The sequence below is a fragment of the Ceratotherium simum genome, chromosome 3, assembly GCF_057802395.1.
Source record: "Ceratotherium simum simum isolate JZ-2026a chromosome 3, ASM5780239v1, whole genome shotgun sequence".
NCBI classification, from domain to species: Eukaryota; Metazoa; Chordata; class Mammalia; order Perissodactyla; family Rhinocerotidae; genus Ceratotherium; species Ceratotherium simum.
The window spans coordinates 48183319-48198307 of NC_141902.1; the positions used below are offsets into that span (position 1 = coordinate 48183319).

At 44.7% G+C, this 14989-nt stretch overlaps 1 long non-coding RNA gene across 1 annotated transcript in view; it reads left to right on the forward strand.

Annotated features, from left to right (window-relative positions):
- Positions 1 to 594: 594 nt before the first annotated feature.
- LOC147917558 (uncharacterized) overlaps positions 595 to 14989 on the forward strand; it is a 139383-nt gene continuing 124988 nt past the window's right edge. Inside the window, exons 1-2 of the long non-coding RNA XR_015550622.1 lie at positions 595 to 708; positions 1901 to 1943. This is a non-coding gene — a long non-coding RNA (uncharacterized LOC147917558). The remainder of the gene's footprint in view (positions 709 to 1900; positions 1944 to 14989) is intronic.

Below are 14989 nucleotides of genomic sequence, written 5' to 3' on the forward strand. Positions count from 1 at the left end.
ATACCACATTTGTGTTGCAGTATTTCTTTTAAGTGAGTAGGCCCCCACCGTGGCAGGTTGTTAGGCTTAGGGCCTTACAATTGCTGTAAGCCTCTAGCCTATTAGGTCTCTTGTCAGCTCTCTGAGGATTGCAGCTGGGTGGGGCTGGCCTCAGGCACAGGAGCACCCAATTGTTTCAGGTTTTGGATGGTGGAGCAAACCTCCTATGTGGGTCTTTGAGAAGTACAAGTCTTCTGTGGCTGAGAAGCCCTGCCGCCCACAGGTCCACACACACAGTCAACACAGTCCTGCCCCGTGTGAGCGCCCCGACCTCCCCAAGTGGACCCAGTCTCTCCCCGGCGGGAGCCCACACACTCTGCCACCGCCCCACACTCTCCACCCGCTCCTTGTGCACACCCTGCCCCGCTCAAGTCAGCTCAGTTGCCAGGCTGCAGAGAATCCAGTCACCAATCTATGCAGGCCCACACGTTGCCTGAGGGCTTGTTGTTGGGTGGGGCTAGTCTCTAGGGTGGGCTGCCTGCCCTGGCTGAGCTGGATTAAATCGGTGCTCTAGCAGGTGGAGCAGACCCTGGGCTAGCAGGCCTCAGGGAGAACTCCAATGGCGTCTGTGTCAGCACGCTCACACCAGGCCACAACAATGGCCGCCGCCAATGTCCCAGTCCCTGGAGAGGTCTCACCCCTCACCGAGATGCACTCAGGGCCTATTAGGTGAGTCTCTTGTCACCGAAGCAGTGTGCACCTTTCTTTCTGGTGATTTTAGGATGCTTTCTGGAACGGGTGAGTTTGTGCACGGGCCCTTTAAGAGCCAGTTTTAGTTTCTTTGTGAACCGGGTTTTCTGGGGGTGCTACCCAATGCTTTAGTAGCAGGCAAAGTCAGATATTATGCTGCTGGTCTCAATTGTGCTGGGTCCACAAAATGCCCACAGCGGGGGCGCTCCCCGGCTCAGGGCCCCGCGCCTCCAGGGAGGCTGCGTACCTGTGAGCTGCTCCCGGCGGCCGTGAAGCTGGCGGCTTGTGAATGTGGCGTTTTTCCTCTCCAGAAGGGAGTCTCTGCCTCTTCTACCCCAGTTAGGATTGTCCATTGTTGCAGGAGTTCCTCTTATCCAGTTTTCAGTTCTGTCTCAGGGGTAATTTTTCCACGAGTAGTTGTAAATTGGCTGTGTCCACGGGAGGAAGTGAGTTCAGAGTCTGCCTACGCCGCCATCTTGACCAATAATCTCCTAATTTTTCTTATGAATAAGGGTTGGCAGCTTTGTAACATCATTAGCCATTCTAAATCTATTCCCTGGTGAACTTAGAGTTTTGAATTCCTAATGAGGACAATCTGACTGACAACCCATTTAGGATAATACACCTTAATAGAAAAGTCAAACACACTTATTTTAACAGAGACATGTAACACCGTTAATTTGCAGAAGAACAATAACTGTGGGGTGGCACCACTTGCCACGTAGCTATCATGGACATGGCTGATTGGAAAAGTCACTGAATAATTGTGTGTGTGGGATTCTGAATTGAAACACGGAGCACACTTTTACTAGTAAAGGTGATTTTGACAAGCAGAAGTGCTAGAAAACCTTTAAAGGGCAAAAAATGAAGGAAAATAAAATGCTCCAGATAACCTTAAGAGCAAAGTATAAATGACACCTTGCAAGCCAACTTCATTAGCCTGTCTCTAGCATGAGCGCCATAGTGACAAATGGACATTACTTGTTTTTTCTCATTATTTGGGATCTCTCACAATTCCAAGTGTTCTCTATTAGGAAATGGGGAAGCTAGACAATTAGCACATGAATGTGTCTGTGAAATTCAAATCGACTAGATCCTTAAAACAGCATACTTAAAAAATTATAGATTCCTCTTACTCCACAATAGCTTTTTCTTTTTTTTTTTTTTAAAGCCAGATCTCTCCTTGACCTCCAGGGACAAATACATGTAGCACAGTAAGTGAAATTAATATCCTTTTCTATGTGCCCCTAATAAATAGTTTCTTGCCCTGAGCAAGTGGCTATTTGCAAGGCCTGTCAAATATTTCAAATGGCTGGCTGGAGAGACGCTCAGGTGAGTGATCCACGACCTTTGTGTGGCACAAGCCACTTTAAAAGTTGAAAGCGGATGGTGAGTCACACTAGAGGTTCCGTGAGTCCTCGCCACGCTCAGGGCTGGGGATTAGAGATTCTGTAACATGGGTGTCATGACTATGTTGAGTGAGGACAAGTGGCTGGAACCGGGCAAACTTCATGTCCCTTGGAGATCAGAGTGGCCAGGAGTGGAGAGGGGAAGCCATTGGAGTGGACAAGCTGTTGGCTACATGGGTCATTGCCCAGCCTCCAGAACAATACAGAAAGTCACTCTGCAGCTTTCTTTACCTTACCGTCCCCTGAACACCCTCAGAGTCAGATATGTCTAATTGTTAGAAGGCTTCTGAAATATTGAGTTGATTTCTGCCTCTTTATGACCTGTTTGTCCTAGCACTACCTGGAGAGCAGAACTTTAGGATGTATAAGAATCACCTGGGGGTGTTTTTCCTTTTCTCTTCTCTTAATAATTTTATTGTGGAAAATTTTATACACAATATAATGGTAGATAAAACTGAATAAAAAAATATGTCCTTATCACTCACTTTCAACAGTTATCAACTATTTTGAAAACATTATTTCATTTATCTCTCCTGCTTTTTTAACAGAGTAATTTAAAGCAAAACTCAGTTATCATATAATTGCATCTGCATGTACTTCAATATGCATCTCTGCCAGATGACAACTTTTTTCTATGCATGCACAATGCCATTATCACATATAACAAAATTAGCAATAATTTCCTAATATTAGCTAGTACCCAGTCCATATTCATATTGTCCCGATTGTCTCCAAAATGTCTTTTAAAGGTGGTTTCTATACACTGTACATGCATTGGATTTTATATTTCGTGTCTTTTTAATCTATGACAGTCCCCCATCCATTTTAGAAAATACCACTTATTTGTTGAAGAAGCCGAATCATTCATCCTATAGAATGTGCCACATTCTGGATTTGGCTGATTGTATCCTCATAGTGAATTTTAATTAGTTTGCCACTATTTCCTGTTAACAATAGTCACTTAGATCTGAGACTTGTTTAGATTTAGTTCCTTTTGGGGGGCAAGAATACATGATGGGTGGTGCTGTGTGCTTCCTAGTGTGTCACAGCAGGAGGAGTCCCACTGTTAGTGGTGCTGAGATTGATCCAGGGGTTCAGGTGTTATGGTCTGGAAAGTACTGATTCATGGGTCCAAGCCAGACCTCTGAATCAGAATCTCTAAGAGAACAGCCCAGGTGATGCTGAGACAGGTAACCCAAGGACCACCAGTGTCTGAGAAACACTGTTCTAGAGAGGCATCCTGGGGTGGAGGAAGCTTTGGGCAACACTGTGTGTGATGGTTAATTTTATGTGTCAACTTGACTGGGCTGTGGGATGCCCAGACATTTGGTCAAACCTTATTTCTGGGTGTGTCTGTGAGGGTGTTTCTGGAAGAGATTAACATTTGAATAGGTAGACTGAGTAAAGCGTATTGTCCTCCCTAACTCAGTGGGCCTCAGCCAATCAATTGAAGATCTGAATAGAACAAAAAGGCTGAGTAAGAGGGAACTCCTCCCGCCTGACTGCTTAAGCTGGGACACCAGTCATTTCCTGCCTTTGGACTTGAACTGAAAACTTGACCTCTTTTTGAGCCTGCTGACTTTTGGACTAGACCTTACACCATTGGCTCCCCAGCTTCTCAGGCCTGCAGATTTGGTCTAGAACTACACCATCGGCTCTTCTGGGTCTCCAGCTTGCCAAGGCAGATCTTGGGGCTTCTCAGCCTCCATACCTGTGTGAGCCAATTCCTTATAATAAATATCTTTCTCTCTCTCTATCCCATTGGTTCTGTTTCTCTGGCGAACCTTGACGAATGCACCGTACTAAACAGTGCAAAACTTAGTTTTCTACTGCAGACCTTCTCAGATTCTTTAATACACGCTAATGTGCATTATGATTTTCCAAGCAGGGGGATGGTTTGTAGTGTTTCCTAAACTAGTTTGACCAGGGAACTCTTTGTGATCACGCATCTTGCAGGTCTGGTGTTCCATAGAACCCTCTTGTAAACACAACTTTGGTAACATAGAATAAACCTCCTTCATTTTCTACCTACCCGCCTTTCAAATATTTGAAGGGAGCCCTTTCTGTCCTTTGACTTCTCTTTTTTGGGGTGAATGTCCTGAATACTTCCAAGATTTTCTCATAGGACTTGCGCCAGCGTCTTCTGTTTCCTTTTCTCTTCTTGACGTATTCTCTGCCTAGTCAGGGGGCCTCTTAAATGGTTGTGACTCATCTCTCATATGACGTGAGGGCTCTGAGGAAGGCCTTGGGGAAGGTCTTCAGAAACAGCTGGTGTTCACCTAGTCCAGAAAGAGAAGGACCTCCAACTGGTCAAAATAAGCTTTCAGCACCTTTTCAGACCTATCCTTAGCAGTTTCTGCTTCTTTCTTCTTTTTTTTGTGAGGAGGATTGGCCCTGAGCTATCTGCCAATCCTCCTCTTTTTCCTGAGGAAGACTGGCCCTGGGCTAACATCCATGCCCGTCTTCCTCCACTTGATATGGGACGCCGCCATAGCACGGCCTGACAAGCGGTGCGTCTGTGCGCGCCCGGGATCCGAACCGGCGAACCCCAGGCCACCGCAGCGGAGCGTGAGCACTTAACCGCTTGCACCGCTGGGCCGGCCCCTCTGCTGCTGCTTTCTTTTAAATTTTGTAACAACAAAGGGATTTTTTTGGTTCATGGAAAAAAACCTTCAGGTAGGGTTTGATCTTGGGCTCAAAAGGAGAGACCCGACTTCTCACCATTTCTCTGCCCTCCTTCCTCATTCCTCCATTCTCAGGCTGACTCTCCTTTGGTGGTTGTAGGATGGCTGCAGCAGCCCCCAGGGCCATGTTCTTTCTCATTCATCTCTAGCAGGAAAGAGCAGATTCCATTTCCTGTGATACTTCTAATCTTCAGATACTTCCGACTCCTGAGAATTTATCTGGATTGAAACAGATGAGCCTTCCCTTTACTTTATTTCCCGATTGAGTGTATTTCCAAACACTCCGACTCGTACACACGTTGCAGTGCTTAAAGGCATCTGAAGCTGGTGGGAAACAAGAGAAATCCAGCATCAGCGGATGGAGAGGACCTCAAATTTTTCTTGGTCGGCCCCTGGTCTTCAGTAGTTCAATAATTTCTCTTTCTCTCTTTTTTTAAGCTGAGGCCCAGAGAGCTTAGGTGACTTTCCAGAGGTCACACAGACAATTGCGGACAGAGCTGTGTCAGAAGCTCACTTCTGCAAAGGCCGAGGCTCCGTGTTATGTGGGCAATCCCACTCATGGACTGGATTTCTTGAGCAAATGTTTGAAGGTGCTTTTTTAATTCTGCAACATCTGACACCGCTTTCCTTTGGCAACCCTGAGTGTGCTCTCTGTTTTGGAGGCAAGTCACAAGTGGCAGCAACTACTCATTACGGCCTGTCTTTTGAACCTTTGCTCCAGGAGATGGGGAGATGCTAGGCTTTCTCAGTGGGCAAGGCTTTTGATCTTGTGGATGGTTTTATACCAAACCTTTAAAAAGGACAGATCTCAGAAATCTCAGAGTAAGAAACTCTGAGGTGCAATATATAAATGACTTACCGTAAATGTAATATATATATAATGTAATATATACAATATGTAATGATATATATATGAGACAATGTATATTATGTAGATGAGTTTTTGATATATATTGGGCAAATACTATTAAAACAAAAATAAAATTAAAGTAATCCATAGTTTTCCTACCTTTTCCAGCTCGTCTACTTTAATTTTTTTCTTGCTCCCTCCCAGTCCCTTTACATACTTATTCATAGAGCAAGAGTGTTGAAGAACAGTCAAAGGCAATACCTCTAGCATGAGATAGGTCTAGATTCAAATCCTGGTGCAGCCACTTACTGGGGGATCTTAGGCAAACTGCCTAAATTTGCACACTTTTGTTTTTGAATCTGTAAAATGAGAATAATAAAAATACTACTACACATATCAACTGACTTTTGTGAGTGTTAATTTGGATAATGCTTGTAAAGGGTTTAGTACAGTGCATAACCCACATACTATACTGTATAGATGTTAGCTATTATAATACTATCATGATTATACTTTTTATATAGTTACAATCGTAGTGTAGATACGCATTTTTCTGTGCTCATGTAATATGTGATCAGCACAAAACATTTTATCTGAAATAATTAAAAAATTTCTACAGAAAGAACTTCCAGAATGTTTTACTCCTTTGCTTTCCAGCCCAAATTTCCTGTCCTGACTTCACATTTTGAGTCCCTTGCAGCCCTTGATTTTCTTGGGCCCACTCACAGCAAGTGGGCAGCAGTTCCTCCTCTCCTTTCTTTGGCAGCTGGACCAGCACTGGGTCAGGAGGCACAGATACCATCTGTGGCCAGTGGACTCAGAGGGCAGCGCTTAGCTGGACAGAGCCTTGGCTGGGCTCAGTCAGGCTGACTATGTTGGCTCCACTTCAGTTTTTGAAATTCCCAGTTGTTCCCTTCCCGGCAGGTTTCGTCCTGGTTACCAGAAACCATAGAGGAGGAAGAATGATTTTCTCTCTGCCCTTTACAGTATATGCCTGGCTGAGACCTCTTATTCTCTAGAGCACCTCACAAATGGATAAGCTTGTCCAAGATGGTTAAAAGTTCTCCACTGTGGCCTCTGGAATTCAAGATTATCTTTGGTGAGGTTAACATACTTGTTCAGCCTTAAGACAAAATTTATTCACCTGAGGCCTCACACTGGATGCAATCAAGTTTAAGTCAGACCCAGTCTGACCCCGGACCCAGTCTGATTTCAAAGTCAGAACCAATCTGACACCGGACCCAGACTGGTTTTTCAGTTGGAACCAGTCTGACTCCAGCAGGCTTCCAGACCTAGTCCGAAAACAGAAATGCTCAAATAAAGTCTGAAAGCTCATAATGCAAAAGCTGCAGAGCCAGGATCCAGGATCCAAGAAGGACTTAACTATGACCTCCAGAAACAGGGAGAAAGCAGCGAGCTCCAGGGCTCAGCAGGTACCTACAGCTGGTTGCTCCTCATTGCTCCTGGGAGCCATTGGGGTCTCCTTCGGTTCCCTCTTCTGACACCAGAACTGTTAAAATATACACTGAGGCATATTAAAATTTTTAAGAGTTTATTTGAGCAAGAATCAATTCAAATCAGGCAGCGCCAAAGCAGAAGTGGTAGGAGCGCTCCCAATTTCATATTTATTTAACGTGCATTGGGCTAGATCTTCTGGGGGAAGTAGGTGACAAGGTCTCTGCCTTCCACCAGCTTTGAAGTCAAAAGGCACCACTTTACCAATGGAAGTATGGATGTTCTTGAGAAAAATTTGTGTCTTCAGTGACGTCTGCTTTTCTATCTGTTTGATGATTTTGGTCTTCTCTTGGGCACTGCATCCATGGGGACATGATGAGCTTAGTCTTTTGGCTTGACCTCTGGCTTCCATTGCCTCTGCTGTTTTTAACTTTTTCATAGGTTTGGTTTGCTGGATTTTCTCTCTTTCTTTCCCTCTTTTCTTTTTTCTCTCTTTTATTCTCTGACTCTCTCTTCTTTTATCTCCCTTCCTTCCTCACTCCCTCCCTTCCTTCCAATACAATTTTATTCAATTCCAATACAATTTTTGTTTCGCATTGCAGTACAATTTCACCTACCATGTGAAAAATGGTAAATAAGCCACGAACAGTCATATATAGAAAAACAGTTAAAATACAAAGCAATATATGCTACTGTATATTTACATGCAAAGTAATTTAGTTGCATAACAACAAGAGAAACTGACTTTGACTCAGGGTTAAGGGAAAGGTTTCACAAAAGAGGTAAATTTTAGTGTGGGTCTTGAAGGATGTGTAGGAGTTCACCAAGTGAGTAGTGAAAGGAAGAGGTATCTGTTACCTGTAATGGAGCCAGCAAGTCTGGAGAACAGCAGGAAGTCTGGAGTGACAGAGAGCATCAGGGATGTGAAAGAGCGACTAAGAAAGGATAGGTCAAACCCAGGTTCTAAAGAGTTTTGTAAGTAATGCTAAGATGTTTAGAACTTTATTCTGGCCAAAAGCTTCCAACAACATTGCAAACTTTCTAAATAGGGAATATACATGATGAGCTCTGAATTTTATTTAAAACTCAAAATTACGTTATTAAAAAGAGACAATAATGATAATAGTAATCGTTGACATTTATTGTGCATTTACTCTGTAGAGAGCTTATGTTAGCCACTTTATGTTCATTACTGCATTTGATTCTTACCATCACATCACAGTGTGGGCATGTTACGGGCTGACTTGTGTCTCCTGCAAATTCATTTCTTGAAGCCCTCACACCCAGTATCTCAGAATGTAATCACATTTGGAGATAAGGTTTTTAAAGAGGTGATTAAGTTAAAGCGGGGCCATTAGGGTGAACCGTAATTTGATCTGACTGGTGTCCTTATAAGAAAAGGAAATTTGGACACACAGAGAGATGCTAGGGGTGTGCGAGCACAGAGAAAAGACCATATGGGGACACAGGGAGAGGGTGGCTGCCTGCAAGCCAAGGAGAGAGGCCTCAGAATAAAATGAACTGTGCCAACACCTTGATCTTGGACTTATAGCTTCCAGAACTGTGAGGAAAAAAATACTGTTTAAGCCGCCCTGTCTGTGGTATTTCGTTATGGTGGCCCAGCAAACTGATACATGAAGAATGTTATCCCCATTTTGTAGCCATGGTGACCAAGGCACAGAGAGCCATTTCCCCATGATCGCACAGCAAACTCATGGCAGAGGTGGGATGAGCCCTAAATCACTACACCTCAAGGCCTTCTCAGGGTCCCAGAGGGGCCTGGAGACTGTGAGGAGCAGAAGGCATTAGTCCACTTGGGATTTTAAACGTGATATAAAGGGGTGGTAGGAGGAGGAGCTTGAGCGACTCATGCTTAAGGCTCACTGTGTCTCCCAGACACTCCTTTCATTCAAACACGCCACCTAACTCGTCTCTTTTACTTGTCATATTAGTAACATCACAAAGAAACTCTTCAGTTTCTCTCTAGAGCAAGGGTGAGAATCTGGAAGGATATTTTAAAACTCAGGAAATAGGGCCGGCCCCGTGTCTTAGCGGTTAAGTGCGCGCGCTCCGCTGCTGGTGGCCCAGGTTCTGATCCCGGGCCCGCACCGACGCACCGCTTCTCCGGCCATACTGAGGCCACGTCCCACATACAGCAACTAGAAGGATGTGCAGCTATGACATACAACTATCTACTGGGGCTTTGGGGGAAAAAAAAAATAAATAAAATTATAAAACTCAGGAAATAGTCCATATTAGATAATCAAGGAAGATCCATAAGGCGGCCTCCCTTGCTGTAAATTATGTACTTTATGTTAAAAATGATTACTGCCATCATTCACGTGGCAGCTGCTGATGAGCGTCACCCTGTGTCTGCAGCCCATTGGATCATCTAGCTGTCAGGTTGGCTTTGCAAAAGTGCGCAGTCTTGGTTTTCCAGGGTACAATTTAGTGTCAGAAGAGTTAATGTGCTGCTTAAGCCTCTGCAGCCTATAGACAGGAAACACACTCTAAATGCAGTAATTATATTTTTAGAATGCTGGGTTTGTGCTAATAAATCAGAGAGGACAGCCTGGCAGAATTAGGGACTAGTGCTAAAGACAATAATGTCAAGAATCTGGCCTCCCACTGGCATGCTCAGCCCATCTAGATCCTAGCAAGGAGGGCTAGGGGCCCATATGTAGCAGGGGAAGCCTAGCATTCAGCATCTGGATACACAGTCACTCGTGAATTCCATGTCTTCTTGTCTCTTTTCATGAAAACATGGGAATTTACGAAATCCTTCTACTGATTATGTTGGAGGATCATTGGAAATACGACAAAGATTTATGAAGGAATATTCCTTTTTAGTTCCCCTTTCTCTGCCTCTTCATCCTTCTTCCTCATCCTTTCATTCCTATTTGTTTTATGAAAATGAATGATAAAGAGATGGGAAGAAAAGACTATAATATTAGTAAAACATATGCACATGTAGTCAGGAGACCTGAGTTTTAGTTCTGACGTAACCGCTAATTGGCTGTGTGACCTTGGGGAAGTCATTTGACCTCTGTGAGCCTCCATTTCTGACTCTGTAAAAAGAAGGGGCTAGACCATGCAATTTTAATATGTGATGATCCCAACTTCTCTTAGCTCTGTGAAAAAAAGTTGAAACAAAAAGGTTGAAGGATATCAACTAGCATGCACTGGTGGTGGGGTCAGACCTGAGAGAGTTGGTGATGTGCTCCTTTGCTTTGACTGTCACCTTTCTCCCACTCTGTTTCTCCATTTACTCTGTTTTCTCTGGTTCCCACCGGTGGTAAGGACCTTACATGAGGGTGTCCCATGGATTATGCTTCAGGCATTTCCCATTTCTGACATTGTCTATCAAACCTTGTCAGTTCTGGCTTCTATTCCCTGGGGCACTTTCAGGTGAAAGGAACAAAATGGATAGATGATTTCGTAATTAGGCATAAATGATTTATTTTCCCCAGGCATCATTTTTTAGGTGCCTATAGCCTCTTCAATCCAATAACCACTTTTAGAATGCTGGGTTTGTGCTAATAAATCAGAGAGGACAGCCTGGCAGGATTAGGGACTAGTGCTAAAGACAATAATGTCAAGAATCTGGCCTCCCACTGGCATGCTCAGCCCATCTAGATCCTAGCAAGGAGGGCTAGGGGCCCATATGTAGCAGGGGAAGCCTAGCATTCAGCATCTGGATACACAGTCACTCGTGAATTCCATGTCTTCTTGTGCAAAGCACTCTGTTATTGACAATAGGGATCTAGATAAATAAGATGTGGTCCCTGCCTCCAGGGTGCACACTTTAGGGAGGGACACACACCACCAACTGTGATGTAAGCTGGTCTTCGAGGAGAGAAGGAAAGGTATTGTGTTGAGCTGGGTCTTGCTGGTTGACAGGCTGGATTTTGAAAGGCAGCAGTGGGTGGAGGGGAGGGCAGGTCAGCTGTAGGATACTTTTAGGATAAAACCCATGGCACGGAGCATTCAGAGTGTGTTTAGTGAACGGCAAGTAGTCTGGGAGGTGGGTGACGCATGGGGTGTGAGGATAGGATGGGGAGAAGATGAGCTGCAGTGCAAGCAGTGACTGGGGCTTTCAATGCTGTGCTGAAGAATCTTGGCTGTGTTGCACAGGTAGTTGGGAACCATTGAAAGTGGGCTGGGTGGCAACTATGACATACAACGATTTACTGGCGCTTTGGGGAGAAAAAGGAGGAAAAAAGGAGGAGGATTGGCATGGATGTTAGCTCAGGGCTGATCTTCCTCACAAAAAAAAAAAAAGGGTGGGGAGGCTGGGTCCTGGCATAAGCTGAAGTTGGGTTCTCCCTAGAATGTGGCAGATTTGAAGGACTGGGGTAGGGAGTATAGACCCAGCCAGGGTCTATTTGCATAAGGGATCCAGAGTGGATCCAGGACTCTGGATCCAGGAGGCACTTAAGTGCTACTTTTTGTGCCAGCTCTAATGGGAGATGCCTCCTATAACCCTGTAACTACAGAACAGGAGACATTGGTAGCCCAGAAGTTTGGTTTTGGAGCACCTAGGAAATGCCTCTGGGGATTCTTAGGATGAACTGAGGGGGTCTGCAGGTCCTGCAGAGTGGGTGGGGGTAGAGCCAGAGAAGTGTTTTTGTGTGAATGTCACTGTCTCACTGGGGACCTGTGGTTAAGAGAAGAGGAGGGAGGTTCGGAGGGCAGTGGACAAGGGAGAATAGAAGGGGACTGATGACCGAGACTTTGTGGAGCCACAGTGATGGACACGCGGCCCTTGGACACATCCCATTGTGGGGCTTGGTGTACTCATTTGGGCTCAGCATGAGGTTGATCTAACCAGACTCTTTTTCTTTCTATGCCTCCAAAGGTTGGGGGGCATGGGGGCAAATACAGTGAGCTCTTTGCCACTTTTTTTTTTTTTGGTGAGGAAGATTATCTCTGAGATAACATCCGTTGCCAATCCTCCTCTTTTTGCTGAGGAAGATTGGCTCTGGGCTAACATCCGCGTCCATCTTCCTCCACTTTATATGTGGGACGCCTGCCACAGCATGGCTTGATAAGCGGTGCATGGGTCTGCGCACTCTTTGCCACTTTTGACTTGAGCAGCAACACCCTAGGAGACACCGTTGGTCTAGTAGATTTTTAAAAAATTTCTTGAATCTTTTAAAGCCTAGGCATTAGCCAAGGAGCTTCCTCATGTCACAGAGAGGACTAAGGAAGATTTGAAGGAAGAAGAGCTAGCCTCCCTGCTTTCCTCCTGGGTCTGCTGTAAAAACAGATCCTGGCAGCTCGCTTACCCACCTTTGCCCCAGAAACCTGAAGAATTAGCACAGGCCAAGTGGCAAGACCCTTCAGTTTCAGAGAATAACTAGAGAGAGATGCGGAGAATGGGTATCAAAAGGCTGAGGGCTTATTATAGTCAAAGTAGAGTTGCCTTTGACATTTCAGTGCCCGTGATCTTGCATTCTCGCAGCGGCACACTCTCACATACGCTCAACACATCCACTTAAGTAACTCGATTACTCTCGCAGGCGCTTTTACATAATGCACCTCCCATCAGGTGGGGTGCTCAATCATTCAGCACAGGAGCCAGCGTCTCTCCTCTAATATCACTTTACACACAGCTAATGAACACGGGTTCCCAACAAGTGACTGCACCAGTCAATAAAGGACGGCGCAATCCTACCTGCCAGCACCGCCTCTGGAGCCAATTAGCCAGCTCCTTCCCGGGTGCTGCGGGAATACATTTCCCAAAGTGGTTCTCCTGCTCACCCTGGGGTTATCTTTCTCTCGTTCTCCTTCTTCGCAGGTGGCATGCAAAACAGAGGAGGCTGTGGCAGTTCCCTTGACAGGTTCGACAGCTTAGCACTGGGAGCTGGGGACGTAATTTAAATTCACCGTCCAACTCGATTGCCTTGATCCAAGCAAAGGGGTCCAGTGCAATTTGAGGGCATGGGGGAGATGTGAGGAACCTCCACCATTCCTCATGCTCTGAAAAGCAAGGAGGCTGCTGAGAGAATAGGCTGGTATGTGTCTCAGACCCTCTCCTAGTCTCATGGTTTGAACCATTACCTGACAGGTACAGATCCAGGAAGAAATGAAAGTGCGTCTCCATTCTGCACTGGTCCTTTCTCCTGTGCAGCCCTGTGGTGAAATCACAGTTAGGTGTGAAGGAATGGTTCCCGTGTTGGGAGTCAGGATGCACTGACAATCTCAGATTGGGCGACTTCAGGCGGGAAAACTCACCAAGGTTTTAGTTTGCGATTCTGTGGAATTTCTGCTCTCCCTCTCTCATTGGGCTGCTGAGAGGACCAAATGATAAAATGTCTGTGAAAATACTTTGCAAAAGTAAAGCTCTGCACAAGTATATAGAGTTGAGTTATAATGTGGGGAAGTGCAAAAAGCAATGGCTAGAAGCCAGCAGATGAGGGCCCTGAATTATTTTCTGTTCGGCTCTGCCACTTACTAGCTCTGGGGCCTTGGACACGTCACCTCATCTACAGGGGACTCAGTTTTCTCATCGAGAAACTGAGGAAGATAAAGCCTGCTTCATAAAATTGTTTGAAAATTAAAAGAGGTAAGGGGTGTGAATATTTAGAAAACTGGAGTATTGTACAAATGGAAGGAATTATTTGTTATTGCTATGTTGAGTTAATTGTGGCCTTAATCCAACTTTCCCTGGCCCTTTGATATTTCATTTACATTTTATTATTTTCCACTAGTTTTTATGCTGTTTTTTATTTAGTTTGAAAAATGCCTCTCCTCTGTTTTAGGTCTTCTTAATGAGACAATAAGCTTCTCAGGCAGAGCCTGCATAGGTCAGGTCTGCAATGGGTTCTCCAGCCGCAGCTATCCCATTGAAGGATTTGCATACAGTCAGGGCTTGATGAATACTACAGGCCCACTGAAGTCAGTTGAGCACTCTGGCCCACCTTCTAAGTGTTACCTCATTTCCAAGAAAGCTGCTAGTGGTCTGAATCAAGAAAAGAAAAAAAAAAAAGTGAGCCTAGAGAATTATTCTTTGACGATCTCTTCTTACCTTGATGTCCTTTTTCTTTGATTCAGTGAATGAGGCTGGTTCCCTCAGCCAATTGGGGAAGTCCGTCACTCATCACAAGTTTTCACTCAGCAAGGGAGTAAAGTCTTTAATGATGGGGCCTTGGAGTAACTAAGAGAATGAGACTAGAAGAGATATCTCTTGAGTAAAAGTTATAATCTCTATTCCAGTCTAATACACTATCTTAAACTGAAAGATGCAATGGGATAAAATACCTTAATTTCTCCAGATTGGAAATATCAATGCTTTTGAAACTTTAGGGCTACAAAACCATTGTATTTGTGTATAGTTGTGAACAGGATGAATTTCCACAAGCACCAGCAATGGTGAGTCTTGTGAATTTTGTGCTTGGTGTGAGATTGCTGATAGCAATTCTCCACTTCAATCTATTAATCACTTATTGAGTTCTTATGAGGTGCCAAGCACTGTGCTGAGCTTTGTGGGAGACACAAAGAAAGATGAGATATGGTCCCTGCACTCGTATTAACTCCTACTCACACAGGGTCTGCATGACAGGGAAGCAGGGGGGCTGGAGGTATGTCCTTTGCAATTATTAATGAATGCTTTCTTTCAGTATATGGGAGCCTAGAATCAAACACCATGACTTCATGCTTCCGTGCTTTATTTCCAGGAGTCCAAACCTTGGTACAGAGAATCATGCTTTTCTTCCTGTTTCCTCCACAATAACATTGGCCACAATAATATTTGGCAAGTTTTGGACTTCTCAAAGGGATCTCTGTGATGACTGACAGCATCATTGATGTTGAAAAATCATGGACTAGAGAGATAACAGGAATAAAAGAAGATGGGGATG